The 17,380-nt window shown below is 47.4% G+C and overlaps 1 pseudogene across 1 annotated transcript; it reads right to left on the reverse strand.

Annotated features, from left to right (window-relative positions):
- Positions 1-16,075: 16,075 nt before the first annotated feature.
- Positions 16,076-17,162, reverse strand: LOC308236665 (ribosome production factor 1-like; annotated as a pseudogene). The gene has a single exon. The product of its transcript is annotated as a ribosome production factor 1-like (transcript).
- Positions 17,163-17,380: the final 218 nt, after the last annotated feature.

A 17,380-nucleotide genomic window follows, 5' to 3' on the forward strand; every position in this document is an offset into this window, starting at 1 on the left:
CCTTTGTACAGTTTCTTGATATATCCTCTTCTGCTAGATCAGCTGTTAGAGAGGCGCTAACCCGGTTGTCTTCAGACTAGACGGGAAGGGAAGCCTTAAATTACCTGCTCATAATTCCTCTCCAGATATCTCCGCAGAACCACACACAAAACCCTCCTATTACTCCCTCCAAAGGGCATCCGAGACTGAGGATACTTAAAAATGTGTGCGGCGTCTGATAATGTGGTACACCGCCGAACAAAAGGGCACGAGAAAAATGAGGCTTTAATAGGCACAATATCTAGGTCATTTATCCTTGGTTAATGGGGAGAAAAACACAATGCCGGAGTGTCAGCAAGGGACACAAAGGCGCTGTGGTGCCCCGCGGACCGGTGCCGGCTGCCAGGAGCTGTGGAGAGCCCAGGCGGGATGAAAAGGGACCCACTTCAGCAAGCATGCCAAGTGCCCATGCACGCACAGGCTCGAGAGCGGCGGATCCGTGCACCCCTCCGTGACCTTTGATATTTGAGGTAAAGTCTAATTTGAGAGCTACTGTTTCTACCTTTTTATGTCACCCGACCGAACACAAAGCCCTGTTTCCACGCAGTGAAAAGGGAGAAGAGCGGAGTCTGCAGTCCTGTGAATGTCGCCTCCCCCTCCCCGCCCCCCACCTGCACACACAGTCCACCCCCGCCCGATGTTGCAAGACAGACGGTCTAGACCAGCGGTCGCCAACCTTTCGGACCACCAGTTGGTGACGGCTGCTCCAGAGGTTTCCTTAAACCAGCGGTCGCCAACCTTTCAGACCTCAACGGACCCGCAGTGGTCCGCGGACCACCAGTGGGCAACCGCTGGTCTAAATCTCCTTAGACGATGGGATTTGCTTAATTTATATCCCAAGGTGAGACATAGCCATGATGAGGTAGAGAAGGAACAACCGGAAACCTCCACCTCAGAGGTCCTGTGGTTGCGTTTGCCCTCCCTCCTGCTACTGCTGGAAAGTTAACAAATGGGGGGTGTGCACTGGAGCGAAGTGCCTTGAAGAGAACATCCTCCGAAAGGGGGTTCTTTGAACATGGAAACTAAAGCTGGATCTGCATGGAGCACAGAGAATTTAAATGTTTAAGTAACAGAAAGATATTTTTTTAAGCCTTAAAATAAGACCTAGAATGACTTCTGTTTAATGAATCATAAAAGGGTCTTTTTATACAATTCTTTAGAGTTGGGAGTTTTCCTATGACCTTATGTAAGTAGAACCTAGGATGTGACTGGCGCTGTTAAGGAGAAAATGCTAAGAGCAATGATGGTCTTCAAAGCAAAGGCATCAGGAGCTGTGGCCAGAGGAACCCTGGGTAGGTAGTCAACCGCTAGCTCTGGGTTTTCTGGAATTCGCCTGTTAACACGCTCAGTTTTAGACATTGGAAAATGCTTTTTTCTGCTGGGATTAATTATTAATATTAGGTCTTGAATTGACCTAAGTGAGAAATATTGTAAATGCAGCCTGTTACCAAGAGGCGTTCATTGTGTGCTTCTTGTGAATTGAGCGCTGAGGTGCTGAGTGCTTTCCATGCGTTACCACTTCGTCCTCACGTCTCTGTGGGGGAGATCGAGTTTTCCAGAGGAGACAGCCTGGGGAGTTGCAGGAACTGGCCCCAGGAAAGACAGGAGCTGCATTTGGACCCGGCAGCCCTGCTTCAGAGCCTCCTTGCTCTCCTGTGTCACTGCACTCTCAGGTCTCTGCAAGAAAGTCATCACGTGATGATGAGCTAAAGTGTCTGGGGTTTCTGTATTTTTACGTTTTTCCCACAACCCCCTCTGTAAGGAATCTTAAGTTTGGGGTTGAGAATGAAGAGCAAGTCTCTATGAATTAGAGCCTGGGATAGTGTGAGCACTAACGAAACTTGAGTCTCAGTTAACTCATTTAAATCTGGATTTATCTTGCCCAATGAGTATTTCTATTTTTTATAAAGAAATAGTGTTTTTATAAAAGGTGAACATACTCAAGCTGCAGCGCTAGTCAATTGCAAACCTGATATTTGAACCCAACTTCAAAGCCCAGGTCCTTGGCCGCTGCACTAGTATAACATTCTTCACAACATTGGGTGCTAGATGCTGATTTAGCAGCAAGAACACGGAAATGAAAGCAAAGACAGACGAGTCCCCTGCTGTCATGGAGCTTACATTCTAGAAAGAAGAGACATGATACCTATTACCAATAAAACTTTTGTAGATCAAGGAACATATTAAATAGGGTGATCAGCTGGTCAGGGAGGAGCTCTCCAAAGAGTAGAAGCTTTGCTTACGCCTGAGTGTTGAGAAGCAGGCGCCAGACAAGAGCTGATTGGAGAACATTCCAGGCAAAGGGAACAGCCAACGCCATGGTGATCATGAATTGAGAGCGAGCTTGGAAGACAAGGGGGGACAGGGAACCTGTCTGCCTAGAAGAGGCAAGAGACAGGGACCAGGATGGCCTTGGTGGAGGGTTTGGTCTTTGGAAGGATTAATGCAGGGAAGTGACCTAATCCTATAGATGTTAACGAGAGAGAGCCTCCATTTAAATTACCTGAGTAATTTGCATTAACTCTTCAGGATTACTCCTACTGAAATGTACCTAGAGTAAAACCGAGAGATGAAGAATTTCACTATGCTTTAAAAAAATAATTACATGATTCGTATTACAAGATACTGGGAAGAGAAAATGTTCCTTACATGCCCTGTTTCAAACTTATCTTTTCAGTTCAATGAAAATTACTTGCTAATTATGTTTGGGAAGAGTTTTAAGAAACATTTCTAACAGGTAGTGGAGGTAAGACCGTATATGTGCATTGCTGAAGGGATCTGTGTGTGCAGTGTGCATCGCCGTGTCTCTAGAGCAATCGATAAATTTAAATTAGGAAGCAAAACAATGCAAATGACTTCCACTAACAAGCACTTAAAAGTTAGAATATATCTAACTCGTTCAACTTGGCTCCCTAATGAGCAATTTTGTGTATTTTCTTAGCACAGATAAGATTTACCACAGTTTTGTAGACATTTTACAGTAAACTACATTTGGCAAAATAGATGAATAAATTAACTTCTTGGATTACTTATTCGAATGTAAGGCTCCGGTCGAAAAGTCTATCATCACTGACTGTATTGGGAGAGTCACCCAATTTGGAGTTGTTCTGGTAGGAGTTAGGATGGTGATTTTCAAAGTATTTTGAACTATTAAGTCATTTTTATGTGAAGGGTTTCTGCTCAACTTTCCTATTGCTGCTCCCATTCTTAACTGAATCTCTAAACCAACACAGAAACCTCCTGGTGGGAGTGTGCGGCCGGCCGTGTGGCTCCACCTCCTCCCGGCTCTGTCGGTCTGTGGACCTGATTTTGGATCTACCCGTGCAGAGTTGAATTTTAATTTGCATCTCCTTAATCAGTGAATGTTTACCATGCAACTTAAGTAAATTGAATAGGGTAACAACGATTAAAATTTCAAATATCCTTTTACCTAGCATCTTTATCTTCAGAACGATGTACTCCTATAATTTGTGTAGATCCTAAGCTGTGACGAAATTTTCATCGTTGAAGAGACAGAGATGGCAGACTTGGTCTCTAGATGCTTACAGACATGTTAGTGTAGTGGCGCCTCCCTCCCTCTGTAGGTTCCTTCCTGCGAACCTTTCTTACGAGGTCTTGACTGGACTCCGGGGTAAATTTGTCCTGGTGAATTTTAAGCTCTAGCTAAAGGACAGCATAATCAATTTCTACTGTATAATAAAGAGAAACAAACACTACATCAAAATAATTGTTAAGGAATCACTGACTACTTGACTGGAGGTGGCTTCCTCCGTTGTCCCTTGCCCGCCTCTGCAGTTTGATCTGAAAGCTCGATTTCAAAATTACATGCGAGAGAAACCCGATTCCTTGGTGTGCCTGGGGCCAGGTAGCGCAGTGGCTTCGTATCCTGTGCAACCCAAAACCAGCTCCATTGCCGGTCGCAGCTCAAGAGACACGGACTGGGAGGTAGGCGGGGCAACCGACACCGGAGGAGGCTGTAGATGTAATAGTTTGGGGCGTGCACATCGCCTTTAGGACGGGAGATCCTTCCTGCCCAACATGTTTCACATGTTTCCTTAGGAGTCAGGAAGCTCTTCACGTCTTAGAGGTCAGCATTCTTGTTTGTTAATAGTCACTGGGGAGTGAATCCACGCCACACCTCTGTGTTCTTGCCACCACCCCGTGGTGAGGCGGGGTCACTTGCCCAAGGCCCCGTGGTGAGACAAGTGTGGAGGAGAAAAGGAAAACGTAGACTTGTCTGGTGGGGCTGTGTGTAGTTGTGACTATGTGTCTATAAACCTACCATTCCCATCAATTCAGATCTACATACAGTCTTAAGCAAAAACCCCCAAACCTAAAATAGAATAAGCTACAAACTCTTTTAATAACAACTGATGTGATGATCTGAGGAAGAACAAACCAGAAGGTTCCAGAATCTCATGCTACAAGGAAGAAGTATAGTGAAGGATGACTGAAAGATGTTCAAGTTTTTTTTTGTTTTTTTTAAAAGTAAGCAATTAGGAGCACGCTTTCCATCCATGCTGATTTTACGACATCACCTCTGCAACTGATCATCCAAGTCCCTGTGTGTGGTATCAGAGCCTATTGTGGAGGGTTTGGCTGGTGAATGTGCCCTGAGTTTCTGAGTGGCCTGAGAGGCAGCCCCAGCAGCGGGCTTTCTGGGTTCTGGTGGCTCGGAATGGATTTGCATATCTGTAGCTGCAGGGCTTCTGTTCTCTCACTGGGCTCAGGGGCCCTGCAAGGCACCTCCAGGATCCTTTCCACCTGATTGTACGGGTTCCTGGAAAATGAGAGGCGCCCTTGTGTGTGACTGCGGAGGCATTGTTCTCCCAGACGAGGCTGGCCTGCCTCTCAGCTCCTGGCTCCTGCAGCCAGAGCCATGGCTAGCTTCTGAGGAGCAGCTGGCAGACTCAGAATAGCCCGAAGGGTCACATAAAACCATTAAAAAAACCTTCCTTTCCCCCTTACTCTCTACAATGGAAAGTGACAAACCAATCCTAAAGCCCCTTTTCTTTGGAGGCCCATTTTGTGTAGAACCTGCGTGTCCTAAGACAGAAGCCAGGTGCTTGGCCCTGCCCCTTGCCCCCACGAGAAATTTGAGAAAAGAATTCCACTGGCCTTGGGAATCCAGGGGGTGAAGGGGAGGGAGAAGGCAATGAGAGCAGAAATTTTACATTTCAACCCCAGACCTGTCTAAGTATCAATTGTTGGGGATAATTACTGCAAAAATCTGAGACCTGTTTATGATGTCAAGGAAACAAAAACTGTTGGTGTTTATGTTTTTTTATTATTTATTTTTTAATGTGGTTTGGGGGCAGGCTGAATGAGCAAAACAAGGCTGACCTGTGAAAGGTGGGAAGGAATTGAGAGGCCAAGGTGGAAAATTTTTGCAAAAAGAAAGGCAACTCTGAGACTCGCCTGTTGTTTCTCCTTGTTCTTGGAGCTCCAGTGGCTACAAGGCTGAAAAGCCGTCTTCAGCTGACCTGCTGCAGACATGCCTGTGCTCGGTCATCTGCCTATCAGAGAGCCGGCTCTCAGCAGTTGGCTGTTTTATTTGTGGTTGGCCTGGCAGCGAAGCAGATTGAGGACCAGTGCCAGGCTGCCATGGGCAGGTGCCCGAAGAGCTGAGACGCTGTTGGTGCGGCCCCTTTCTTCTCGGGGACCATGCAGAGCACACACGATGCCTCTCCCTGACCTCAAGGAGACACCGAAACCACCGTGACTCGAGGCTGTAGGCAAACTTAGAGCTTGAAGAGCCGTGACCGGGACAAGTGATCCCGGCCAGTTGGTTGTCCGTGCAGCTAAATGCATTGAATAATTAAGAAGGTTCTGAGCCCACAGATCTGGGAGCGGGCAGGGAACGTGATTGGTTGTCCTCCACTGCAGGCAATTTTAGCTCCCTGCCCCTGACGCCCTCATCCAGAGCACGAACGGCTTAAACTCACCTGCTTTCACCTGAAGGCGAGGCATCTGAATCATCGCCTGAAAAAAGGTTAAGAAGCTTCAGTTACATGACTGACACGGCAGCCTCCCCTGCATGAGCCGGTCATGATGCCACTTCTCTGCAAGGTGCCACCAATGGACCTGAAGATGATGGCAGCGATGGCCGAGGAGAGCAGCCCCGCTGCCAGTGTCCACAGGGGTGTCCTTTTGTGGCTGGGCACCTTGCTTGAGGGTCTCAAGGCAGACATGTCACTCTTTGGGCCTTCCCACATGAAGCCTCCTCTCTCTCAAGGACAAATGCCATGGAGTATCTATTAAGGACACGTTCTGTTAAGTTCACTAGAGAAAGGGAACTTGTCCTTAAGCAGCGGTCAGTTGGCACATATTTTATTGTGGCTGGAGGGTATGTGGGACTAGGGGTGGGGGACTGAGAATGGAGTCAGGGCTGTTGTTGTTTTTAATATATTTTTATTGATTTTAGAGAGGAAGGGAGAGAGAGATAGAAACATCAATGATGAGAGAGAATCATTGATCGGCTGCCTCCTGCACGCCCTATACTGAGGATCAAGCCTGCAACCCGGGCATGTGCCCTGACCTGGAATTGAACTGTGACCTCCTGGTTCATAGGTCAATGCTCAACCACTGAGCCATGCCAGCCAGGCTGGAGCCAGGGCTTTAATCTCAAGGGGCCTTAGCATGTTGCTGACATAGTTTGTATAAATAACATTTCTGCCTGCTATTTACAGATTTCAAAACATTTTGCATGCATTATCTCAAGTGATGCAGCTTTGAAACCGCAAGTGTAGACATTAAAGATATCAAGGTCCTGCAATCCAAGGCTAGCAAAGGGCTGGGTGGGGTCTTACAGGCAAGTCTGCACTCGAGACCCAGAGATCTTTCTTCCTTCCACATTCTCCCACCCGCGGGCAGCTCCACCACAGTGGGCAGCCCTGCACACCAGAGCCCGTTCCTCTCTCAGCCTCACCTTCCTCGCTGTCACCTGGAGTGGTCATTATGGTAACCAGGAGAACGCCTTCCTGGTAGGGCCGTGTGAGGGTTAGAAAGCGTGAATCTGCCACATCCTCAGTGTGACACTCCGTGTAAACCATCCAAGGAGCTCCCAGGGCGTGGCACAGCGGAGGGCAGTGACAGGCCCCCGGGAAGTGGCTGGGTGATCTGGTCTGCAAGGAACATTCACGGAAGTAAGGCTGGTGCGGTCCTGGAAACACAAGGAGTTCTGAGTTGAGGAGAGCGAAGCCGGGCCTGGAGGCAGGAGGCGGGGATGGGAGGCTGTCTGGGGCGCTGGCTCTCCAGCACCAGAGAGACAGGTGCACTGGGACCTCGTACACATTCACGTTCAGATAAGATTTTTTTCAAAACTTCACAAAATGCAACATATTCTTCCTCCCTGTCATGCACTCTGATCTTTGTTGTTGTTGTTGTTGTACTCGGTTTCATTAAAAATGTATCACTCCCCTGTCATTTGATTTTAAGATTCAGGAAGGGGCATGGCCTTCTTTTTGGAACATTCTGCTTTTAAGAAAGGATTCTTTACCTGGGTCTGGGGATGGGCTTAGAGGAAGGAAGGTGAAGGTAGCCCCCGTCCTCTGAAGTTGGAGGCACAACTCGTGTGTGTGTGTGTGTGTGTGTGTGTGTGTGTATGTGTGTGTGTGTGTGTGTGTTTCTGGAAAGAGGGTCCCTAAGTTCCTAAGTTTCATTGGCTCCTCAAAGTGTCTATGATGTCCTCTTTGAGAGAGTAGTGAGAGCAAGCCAGAACATTAGATTTGAGTTGATTTGGGATTGCTTTTCTTTTTTAAAATTTTTGTTGTTGTGTGATATTTTTTCCATTGATTTTTAGAAAGAGTGGAAGGGAGGGAGGGAAGGGGAGAGAGAGAAAAACACTGATGTGGGAGAGAAACACCGATGTGGGAGGGAAACACTGATTGGCTGCCTCCCCCACACACCCCAACTAGGGCTGGGGATGGAACCTGCAGCCCAGGTACGTGCCCTTGACCAGGAACCAAACCGGTGCCCCTTTGGTCTGTGGGCTGACTCTCTAACCACTGAGCAACACCGGCCAGGTCAATTGTTAAGAACAATTTTAATAAATTAATTTTCAATCACAGTTGCCTTACAATATTATATTAGTTTTAGGTGTACAGTATAGTGATTCGATATTTACATTCTTGATGAAGTGACCACCTGAAGTCTGGGACCTGTGCGACACCTGACATACTTCCTACCATGTTACTGACTGCCTTCCCTCCGCTGTGCGTTACAATTGGGATTGCATTTAAGCCACTTGGAAATGGAAAACTGAGGAAAGACCAGTCCCTGAGGAGGAAAACCCAGTTTGCAATTAAACTGAGTATTTCCCCCAAAGGCACAGAGGACTCCTGTCTCCATTATGTCCCCGCCGGCGGTCATGACTGCCTCCTTCTCCTCCTACACAAAGTGGGCCTGGAGAGAGCACCTTCCACCAGGCCTGCTCTGAAGACTGGATGAGGTAACGCCTGTGGAATTGCCGGCAGCACTGGCACCGAATAAACGGGTTTACAATGTCAGCTACTGTGCAGGCTGCCCCTGCAGACGATGGCACCACAGGGACGGCTGTCCCCATTGTGTCTGCCCCACTCTCGTGTGCGTGTGTGTGTGCTTTCACTGGGGTGAATTATTTTCTCATTCATCAGCATCGAGGCCGATGGAAACTCAGGGCAACCTAGCGCATCTCGCGGCCTCTCTCCTCGGACCGCAGGCAAAGCCAGAAGACAGACGTGAGTCCTTTTCTCCCTGTGTGGAAGCTGGCCCCGGGACCTGAATGGCTTCCCTGCCACGCTAACCCAGTTCCTGGACACACAGGTGTGCCCGCCCCTGCCAGATGGCAGACGGCACCTTAGTCATCACTCCCTTCGCCCCAGCGAGCTCAGGACCACCCTCATGGTATAAAAACCAAATTAAATATAATAAAGCAGATCCTGGAAAGCTGCCTCAGCTGGCTGTCCTTATGAGGAAGAAGCCGAGGCGAAAGGGCTTGCCTTCAGGAGTCGGAATCCCGCTCTTGTTTAAAAGGTCCCCCACATACTTTGCATCCATGCTGCTCAGGTTGAGGGCTGGGGCCCCTGCAGCAGCACCTCGGGTCGGCAGTCAGGATGCGGCAGACTCGGACTGCGCAGGACACAGGTGGGCAGAGGATCAGGTCCCAGCCTCCAAAGGGGAATGAGAGGCAAGCAAGTTCTCTGCCAGGAACCAGCTCTTCTTTTCCAAAGCTTGGTTAAAGGGACAGAGAGACAGGCTTTGCTGGTTTTAATAGCTCACACCAGGTAAAGAATGAGGATTTGTACACCTACAAGAGTTGGGCCTATTGGTTTGTAATCAGATGTTTTCGTGTGTGGGTTTTCCACTGGAAAAAAGGCAGGCCCTGTATCCCCCAGCGCCTCAGAATGAGACTGTTTGGAGGTCGGGCCTTCAAAGAGGTAATGAAGGTACAATAAGGTCTGGGGGTGGGCCCTAACTCAATCTGACTGGTGTCCTGATAAGAAGAGAGGAGGTCACGGACAGGCAGAGAGAGGACCATGTGAAGACACGGGGAGAAGACGATGGCTTCTCCCAGACAAGCAGGAAGGCCTCAGAAGGACCAACCCTGTCGACACCTTGATCTTGGACTTCAACCTCTAGACCCGTGAGAGAAGAAATGTTTGGTTTTTAAGCCACCCAGTCTGTGGCACTTCATTACAGCAACCCCAGCAAACTCAGGCCCGGTGATTTTTCATTTGCTGTTGTTCTCTTTTAATTGTTGAAATGAATACCGGTAGTAACAGCTTACAGGTCTGGCCAACCACGTCAGAAAGGGAAGAGGAAGAGCCACCACGTGGTGAAAGGCGGTGCTCTCACGTTGGGGCGGTGGACTGGCCGGGCTGAGTCTGCTCCACCAGTGACCAGGTGTGTGCCCACAGCAAGCTGCTCCACCTCCCCGGCCTGTGTCCTTAGATACAAAGTGGGAGTGAAGGTGAGGAGGAGGAGGAGGATGGCGATGCCAGCGCTCACCGCTCAGCCTGGGTGAGGACTCAAGGGGCTAACACGGGCAAGCATTTGCACGGTACCCGCACCTAGAAAGCACTCTCCCGGCGATTGTTATCATTACAAACCTGAGTCATGGCTCCACATCTGGAACCCCCTCCTTCCCACATGTGTGACCTCGAGGAGGTCACCGCCTCCCTGGGGCTGCTTTCCTGGAGCAGTGAAGACCACAGTGATAGCGAGGACCCTTCCGGCTCTAACTTTTATTATCCTGAGCAATACTGATATGAACCCTTCTGCAGGGAGGAATGGGGCACCTCCGTGAGTTGTGAGAAGCGTAACACTTTTGGGGGTTTCTATGCTCGTGTGTTCATAGTTGACACACCCAAGTAAATGGGGATGCCTTTAAGGAATGACCTTCCAAATGATCCCCCCTTTTTTTTTTTTTAGGAAAAATGTCTGTACCCTTGGATTCTATAGACATGGACACAAAAAGGAAAAAAAAAAAAAAAGGCAGCAAACTTCTACTTTTAAGCCGTGCGAAGTGACTGCAGTAAATCTGTTTAGGTATCATCGTGTTTGACTTTAAGAAAATGGCTGAGCTATGGGCAAGGCAATTCAAGAAGATATAAATGGCTGCATTATAATAAGCAGACACCTATTTTAAGCATGATCTATGTTTTTGAGGAAATTCATTACAATGAGTCTTACAATACCAACCTCTTCAATGAATTTTTCATGTCTGCATACCAAGATACATATACCACGATCGTAATCAGGTACCTTTGGGGCAACGCTGAACGCCAGCTGTTTCGGGGATGATTTATAGGTTGCCACGCTCAAGGTTAATAATCAGGAGAAACAGGTTACAGTCTGCAACGTATTGATGTCAGGTTAGAAGTTCAGTTAGTGGAGATAGCGTGTTATAAGGCAGCACACACTTTTAATTATTTTCTAACCACCACCCCCATGCACACTTTTCTGCAATAAACTAAAAATAAACGATGTTTTACATAGATGAAAACCCCTCTGCCAGCACGTCTTCTGGTTACTGTTGGCATTATTTAAAGGGAAACCGCAGCCAGGAATTATTAGTGTGCATCTGAAAGCACAGCTTGAAGGCACTTGAACATCTGTGCAATGGGCCTGCGTACCCGTTGTGATGGAGTTTGATCAGCATCAAGGTAATTATGCCCGGATTGAATGGCAGCCTTTTGCTGCTAGCAGGTTTTCTAGCAGGATTTTCAGAGATGTGGCACACACAAGCCACAAATCAACCTCCAAAAGTGCTAAAATGTAACCTGCCTCCCTCTGGAGACAAAATTATTGCACCAGTTTCATAAAAATCTCAGAAATCAAGACTAACTTACCTTGTCCTAGGACAGTGGTCAGCAAACTGCGGCTCGCGAGCCACATGCGGCTCTTTGGCCCCTTGAATGTGGCTCTTCCACAAAATACCACGGCCTGGGCGAGTCTATTTTGAAGAAGTGGCGTTAGAAGAAGTTTAAGTTTAAAAAATTTGGCTCTCAAAAGAAATTTCAATCGTTGTACTGTTGATATTTGGCTCTGTGGACTAATGAGTTTGCCAACCACTGGCCTAAGACACTTTTTTTTTTTAAAATATATTTTATTGATATTTCACAGAGAGGAAAGGAGAGGGATAGAGAGCCAGAAACATCGATGAGAGAGAAACATCGATCAGCTGCCTCCTGCACACCTCCCACTGGGGATGTGCCCACAACCAAGGTACATGCCCCTGACCGGAATCGAACCCGGGACCCTTCAGTCCGCAGGCCGACGCTCTATCCACTGAGCCAAACCGGTTTCGGCATGGCCTAGGACACTTTTAAAAATAATCAATAAAGAGAAAAAAATGTTCTCTGGAGAAGGTTCCTTGTGTTCCTCACTCCCCATCACTGGTGTGGACGAGGCTCTCCCCTCTTTGGTTTCTTTATTCTCTTACCCCAGTTCCAGCCCCGCAGCTCCCACTCACCCAGAAGACAGCTTTCTCGTGTGTTTATTGTGTATAGATGTGTTTATTTTTGCTAATATTTTTCAAAACGAGTATTGCTTTGTGTGCATATACAAAAATAACAAAGTTAATTATGTAAATAGTCTTTTGTTATGTGTCATTCTACTTTTTTAATTTTCATGAGCTCATCTTCTTTTTGACAGCTTTATTGAGGCATCATTGGCTAAAATGACACTGAACATGTTTAGATAAGGTTGGGTACCTGTGAAACCATCACCACCATCAAGATAATGAACACATCACCCTCAAAGGCTTCCTCCTGTTTCTTTGTAACCCCTCCCTCTCTCTCCTCCACCCCCTCATCACCAGGTAACCACCAGTCTGCTTCCTATCACTATAGATTAGTTTCCATTTTCTAGAATTTTCCATAAATGGTATATAGCCCCCCACCCCCCCGCCGCTTTTTTTGGTCTGACTTCTTTTTTTAAAATTCTCACCCAAAGCTATTTTTCCAATGATGTTTAGAGAGAGTGAAAGGGAGGGTGGAAGGGGAAAATGAGAGAGAAAGTAAAAGAGACACATCGATTGGTTGCCTCTGGCAAGCGCCACAACCAGGTCCAGGGATTGAGCCTGAAACCAAGGTACGTGCCTTGATTGGGAATCGACACTAACTACTGAGCAAACCTGGCTAGGGCGAAATTTGTGTGTGTGTGTGTGTGTGTGTGTGTGTGTGTGAAATAGTTGAGGGGAACTGTCATTAGGTCTGGTGCAGGGAAAAATTTAAATCTGAATAAATTTCTATTTTATTCAACACCTATCAACTACTCCATTATGGGACATACCCTGGAGGTAAGAGACTCCAGGAGAAATGAGGCCTTTAGCCCTCCCCCTTAAACAGCATGTGAGAGCTGGAAAAAAATGGGAGGAAATCAAGTCCAACCTTCTTAAGCTACAGATGAAGGACTGACTATCTCCAACCCACAGAGCTAGAGGCAGGTATTAAGACTCAGGTGCACTAACCAAACCCCAGACCTCCTTCCTCCAGCACACAGAGTCCTTCCTCCCACTTCGCTCTAGGTGAAACCCTTTTAAAGTAATCATCAAGGGTGACACCGGCGGGAAAAGAAAGGGGCAGATATATTGTAAGTAATCACTAGCACGGTATCATTTTAAGTATTTTTCCTTAAGACCCACGTCAATTCAGAGAAACATAGATAATGATAGCTCACATCATGGCTATATGCATGCATTTTATGTGGATTATCTCATTCAATCTACACAAAAGCCCTATGATATGAGTGCTATTGTTGTCATTATTTATTTTTTATTTATTTATCGTATATTTTATTGATTTTTTTAGAGCCAGAGGAAGGGAGAGGGATAGAGAGATAGAAACATCAATGAGACAAACATCATCAATCAGCTGCCTCTTGCACAACCGCCACAGGGGATCGGGCCCACAACCTGGGTATGTGACCCAACCAGGAATGGACCAGTGGCCTCTTGGTTTCTGGCTTGATGCTCAACCACTGAGCTACACCAGCCAGGCTGTCATTCCTATTTTATAGAAGACAAAACAGGTTGGAAATGTTAAGTAACATGACTAAGGTGCCACAGCCAGAAAGTGGCAGATCAAGAACTTGAGTGAAGAACTCTGATGGGTAAGTGTGTGTCCTTAACCATCACCCACAAGTGCGCTGTGTCCCTGCCTCCATAGCCCAGCTGTGGACCTGAGGCACAGCCCAGCTGGCAGAGTTCTTAGTGACAAGTTACAGCAACCAATTTTGCCTCATTGAAGCAGAAAGAGAAAAACTCACGGACTCCGGGTTCTAAGAGGCACCCGGGACTTTCCTGGGTCCCATCTATGCTCCATCCCATGTCCCATTTCACCAGGAGCAGGTCAGTTACTTCAGCCCAAATTCGTAACACTGACATACACACATCTTTCTTTCTTTCTTCTCTTCACCCAGTGGCAAGAGAATTGTGAAGTGTCCAGGTGTGACATCTCAGCTTCAAATACAGTAAACCATCGCCGCCTCACATGGAGGAAGCTCAGAGCTGTGGCACTGCCAAACAGAATGGTTGCTAGTGGTGATGAAGTCCTACCATCCCGTGTCTGCCCAATTTACCGGTGACTTTTTCGTAAGTCAAAAATGGTTGTATGTTGGCAATGTCATTTGGTTCTATTTCAGAGCAAGATTTTTTATTCTACCTTTACTGTTGCTAGCACAGAGTCTTTTTTTTTTTCTTTTTAATCCTCACCCTTGGATATTTTTCCATTGATTTTTAGAGAGAGTGGAAGAGAGAGGCAAAGACAGAGAGAAATATCAATGTGAGGGGGGAAAAAAACCCACACACATCAATTGGTTGCCTCTTGCACGCACCTTGACTGGAATCAAACCTGGGACCCTTTGGTCTGCAGACCGATGCTCTATGCACTGAGCCAAACTAGCTAGGGCACTAGCACTGAGTCTTTAATGCGCTGTTCTGCTGCTCCCCAAGGGCACTGCGTCTGCGAAATGGGCTCCTGGTAAACTTGGTGAATCGGATGCACATCAGCCCATTGCATGTCTTCTTTCACTCAGAAGCAAGTGCTTCGGCGAGCAGTCACTGTATGTGCATGTGAGGTCCCTCGTGATTAATAAGGCATGCCTCAAGACTGTGGGGGTCACATAGGAAGAAGATGGTAGGAAGGAAAACAAATGTAATCCAAACCCGGAAGGAGTGTGTATCCCAGTGAGGAGGGATTGCTACCTCTTTGGTATGGAAAGGGTCCCATGTAGTTAAGATGCCACCAGGAGGCTGGCTGCACCTCCTGGGCATGGATGGCACCATATTGGCACGGAGGGTTCATCACTGCCGTGAACAGTTTGATACATGGCTTCCCTCCCACCTTCCATGGCCACTTGAGCAAGCCCTGAGCCGCTGGGGCTGCAGTTGACTAATACCCATAGTCAGTCACCATGTCCACCACGCTTTCTAAAGGAGCCTCCTGCTCTCCCAGGGGCTGTGGGCGAGTATTACATGCGACTGTCTGTGCCTGGTCTCAGAGGTCAACCCCTTAATCTGTTCACCAGCTCTTAAATCTCACTCTTTACTATTTCCTTACTCTATGGCCAAACCATGAACCACTGCCCATACAGCTGACCTTGGCTCATATCTCCTTCGAGGAAAAAACCCCAGTGTTACACTGACTGGAAAGATTTCTTTACCATCTTTCAAGACCTTCCCTGATCCGGGTGTAAGTGTTTAGCCATCTGTTTCTGGTTGGCACCAGCATATTTTGCAAAACCATCTACAGGGTGGGGCAACAGTAGGTTTATAGTTGTGAGTATGCAAAACACAGGAGTTTATTCTTGTATTATTATTTCTTAACTATTGCATTATTTTCCATATGAACAACTGTAAATCTACTTTTGCCCCACCCTGTAGCTCAGATCAATTCTTTTCATTTTCAGTCGACTGAGCAGGAGGATTGTCTGGGAGGCCCAGGTGTGGGTCGAGGTAAGCATCATAACATAGTAGGCGGACGCAGACTGGGTTTGTGAGCTACCTGCTCATACAATCTCCGTGTGCCTTCAGGATCTGCTCCGCCTGAATGATGGTGCCTCTGAGAATGCCTGAGTGGGTGGTGTCCACATGATGTGCTTGCAGACATCAGACCGAGACATCGATGCACCTGCCATTTCCTGCTCTGCAAGCTCTGTTCTGATGATGTTTTCAGTGACGTAGACGGTGGCATGTCTTTGGGGAAAGAGACCATCAGTGACCCTTTGGCACAGAGCCCTGAAACAAGAAGATGACCAGGTTCTGCTGCCCAACCAGGCAGAAGCAAACTTCTGATGCCCTCGCTTGTTGGGGTGGAGAAGGAAGCACTTCTGTAGACGATCATCTGCACTGAAGGTACCAGGGGCTGCGTTGTTTATTCCAGTAGGGAGACCACCCCGGGAAGGGTGGGGGCACAATTAGAGCAACCACTTTTTCACTTTACTTTATGTTTTTTAACTCTCACCAAAATGACTTTTATTTGTATTTCCTACAGAAACAGTGAGCGGCAATTCATGGCACTTTTGTCCAGACACGAGAGAAGGTGTGTGAAATCAGTCAATGCCATCTTGAAGAGTCTTCTGTCACAGATCCAAGATAGGCTTGTTCAGCAAAATCCGGTGCTGTTCCTTTAGCGCTTTGCAAATGGACTCTCTGTCGCTTTGTCCCCATTTCCTGGGGCCTGTGGACCCAGGCATGTTCTCCATAGTTAGAATCAAAGGTTCCTTTCTGAAGACATCTTAATTTCAAGGTAAAACATGACCAAAGTTCCTGAATTCCCACCTTCTTTTCACTCTTGAGTATGTACCTGTAAAATCTGAGGAAGCTATAATCCCATTGACTGTGGAACGTGGCAACCTGCCTTCCAATAACAGAGGATTGTGAGGAAAGAGAGATGCAAACATCCGCCCAACAGAATGATGCGCCTGTTGTAAAACGGTTCAAATTATCTCAGGTGCGTGTTCTGTGGGCTCCTTGCCTCCTCTCCTAATTTCCTTACGCAGATGGACACTGCTCATAAGTGAGCCGTTGATCCATTTGGCAAGTGGCTCCGAATTAATCCATTGGGTGTTTTACAAGCTTCGTGAATAACGATCAGATCTGTGAAATCTCTTGAGATGCACGGTGGAATCATCATTTTCAGAGCAGCCTTCTTCTATCATAAACACGTGAGCTGCTCACAGCGTCACGGGGCTCTCCCCTGAGGTCAGTCTGATGTTGTAGTGAGGACCTTGGGAGAAGTTTGTCTGTGGAAGGAAGAGGCAAGTCCATCTGCAGCTTCATCAGAAGCCAGCTCCTCATCGCTAGGCCCACTGGTCTCATCGTGCACTCGCTGGTTGTCCATAGTCATGGATTTAGGCTTTGGTGGAGCCGTATCACCAAGATCCTCTCTCTCTTCTTTAAGTTTTCTCTCAGCTACCAGCCTTCTCTTCTCCTGCTGCCGTTTCCACTGCGTGAGCATTAAGAGGCACCGCTATTTGTTCTTAATCTCCGAAATGCTGAAGCCTGGGGGGAAGGCAGAGATTTTGGGGGGTTGGGCCCCGCTTTCTGTCACCCCATCATCAATGACTGCAGCCTCCTGGGGTTCTTTGGTGGCGCCTTGGCGTTTCAGGCCTTTCTTTCTGCTGCTGATGGTCCTCTCCATGGTGCTTGCTCCTTGGCATCTATATAGAAATGAGCCCTCACTTTATTCACCTTGGTTAGGGCCCTGCCCTTCATTCTCCCAAACCCATCTAGCCTCTGCTTCACCCTGCAGGTCTATAACCACTTCTGTTTTCATTCCTTTATCAATGACCATCCTTAATCAGAAGCAACAGTAATGGACTCTGGCTGATTTATGTACCGTGCAACCCCCTACATCTT

Source organism: Plecotus auritus, assembly GCF_963455305.1.
Source record: "Plecotus auritus genome assembly, chromosome: 11".
Lineage (NCBI taxonomy): Eukaryota > Metazoa > Chordata > Mammalia > Chiroptera > Vespertilionidae > Plecotus > Plecotus auritus.